Below are 2,467 nucleotides of genomic sequence, written 5' to 3'. Positions count from 1 at the left end.
ATGCAAGGGGGTGTGACTTGCACACGGCCGTGTGAGGCACATGGCCCATGGCCGTGTGAGCCACACGGTCGTGTAAGATTTCCAGAGAGCAGAAGGGTCTCGGCCGTGTGCACCACACGGCCGTGCAGCTTTGGCAGAGAAGGAACAGGACATGGCCGTGTGAATCTCACACGGCCGTGTTAAACCTTCCTTCATGAATTGAAAGGGGATCTCTCCCCCTTTGGGAGAAGGCAAGATTTGGTGGTTTCCTCCCATTCTTGGGAGGATTTCTGGGCGATTCTAAGGGAGATCTCGACGATTTCGACTCCGGAGCGAGGATTGGATCCGAAGACAAGGCTTCTTCGTAGATAAGTTTTCTCTTTCCCCCTCTTCTTGTTTTCTTGGATTGGGGATTCAAGAAATGCTTGTAATCTCTATTTCTTTGGGTATTCTTCCTCGATTCATGGAGTAGATCTTGTATTCTAGGATTAAGGGAGTATTTGTATGATGGATTGATGTAATCTCTTATGGATTTGCCATTTTCTTGTTTCAATGACATTATCTTTCTTGTATCAATTAGATCTTGAATGATTAATGGTGATTTGTGCTTAATTCTCATTCTTGATTAATTGTTTGGATTTCTTATGGACTTTGTAAAGATAAACTCTCACTCGATCATCCGAGGGATCCACGTGACAAGTGCAAGCCCGTGTAAGGACGTTTGAGAGATAATCTTGAAGAGGAAATAGGAACATTCAAGAGAGTAGGATGGATTTTATGATTAGCTTCTTGTATCTTGATAGATTAATAAGTTGTGGGCTTCTATGTTGATATCCGAGGAAGGCATAGTAATAGGTGCGCTTCTGTGTAAGGACAACGTAGGTTCATGTCTAATTAATCCTATTTAGATACATTTCTCAATCCTTAGCCGGTTGTCTATTGCAAGAGGGAACCGACAACTTTCTACATGTTTGGCAATTGAGGGATAAGAATTGGTGAACCATTTACATTCAAGAAATCTTACAAAGAAACCGAAACTCCTAGAATCTCCCTTTATCATAACCCAAAACACTAAACTCTTGTTTGTTGATCTTTAAGATTAGATTTGTTTACCTTTACTTTGCTTTTGAAACGATTGGATAGTTGTTTAGCTAATTCGCATTGAGACATTTCTAGTGCTTATTCCAGTCCCTGTGGATACGATAATCTTTTATATTACTTGCGACATTTCCGTACACTTGCGGAGCGTAACAAGTTTTTGGCGCCGTTGCCGGGGACTGCGCTATAACATTAGGAATTATCAATTGAGTTAGACTAAACATAACTTTTCCTTTTTTCTTTTGATTTGCATAGTTATAACTAATTGTTAGAATTCTATTTTCGTAAGTTTTTCCTTTCTTGAATAACATTTTTGACAACTCTTTTTGTTGCAATTCTAATTCTAATTCTAACTTTGCATTCTTGATTTCTAGTACTCTAATCTAACTTTTCTCTGTTTTCTCTTTTGATCTTGTTTCTTTCTTCTTTTCTTTTGTAAACATATCTTGCAATTTTTAGCATATGAATTATTCTAGACATTTTTCTTTTTCCTTTTATCTTTTCTTTCTTGTTTTCATTATGTACTTTCTTTCTTGCAATTTAAATTCTGCATTTGTTTTCTTGCTTTTCATATTGCATTTTATTTCTTGTTTTTGATTCTTGATAATTTTCTTTTTCTTCTTGAATATCCATGAGCACTAACATGTCAAGCAGAACCATGAGAAATTTTTCTACACCCTTTTCTACAAGATTTTTATCTCCCATTGTGCAACCTCAAATTGAAGTAGAAAGTTTTCAACTAGACCCAGAGATAATTTTCATGATACAAGGTCACAAATTTGGAGGAGAAGTATCAGAAAGTCCTTATCTGCATCTTGAAACATTTTTAGAGATTTGTGATTTGGTGAAATGTGAAGGAGTATCAGCAAATGCAGTTCGATTGATGACATTTCCTTTCAGTATCAAAGATAAAGCAAGGACTTGGCTATATTCTCTCTGTCCTCAAAGCATCACAAGTTGGGAACAATTGGAGAAGCAATTTCTGAATCATTTTTTCCCTCCAAGTAGAATAGTGTATATGAGGAATTACATAACAAATTTTTCTCAGGCATATGGAGAATCATTATTTGAAGCATGGGATAGATTCAAGAGTCTTCAAAGACAGTACCCTCATCATGGTTTTGAAAAATGGTTGATTTTGCACATATTCTATGGGGGAATTTCTTTCTCAGACAAGACTTTATTGGATTCATCAGTTGGAGGTTCTTTTATGGACAAAAGTGTAGATGAAGCTTATTCGTTAATTGATCAAGTGACATTGAACCTCCATGAATGGTCGAACAAAAGTTGGATGGAATTTCCCTCAGATATTCAAAAAGTGCAAGCTATAAATGTAAGAGAGCCTGTCAAACAAAATGAAATTCAACCACCTAAAAATGTTGAAATTCAC

At 36.6% G+C, this 2,467-nt stretch overlaps 1 non-coding gene across 1 annotated transcript; it reads right to left on the bottom strand.

Annotated features, from left to right (window-relative positions):
• Positions 1–2,093: 2,093 nt before the first annotated feature.
• Positions 2,094–2,199, bottom strand: LOC122033069. The gene has a single exon (XR_006126332.1). It is a non-coding gene; the product is annotated as a small nucleolar RNA R71 (small nucleolar RNA).
• Between the last annotated feature and the right edge of the window lie 268 nt (positions 2,200–2,467).

Source organism: Zingiber officinale, chromosome 11A (assembly GCF_018446385.1).
Source record: "Zingiber officinale cultivar Zhangliang chromosome 11A, Zo_v1.1, whole genome shotgun sequence".
NCBI lineage: Eukaryota > Viridiplantae > Streptophyta > Magnoliopsida > Zingiberales > Zingiberaceae > Zingiber > Zingiber officinale.
Note: the sequence above shows the minus strand (reverse complement) of the source record. Positions and strands in the feature narration are given on the sequence as shown.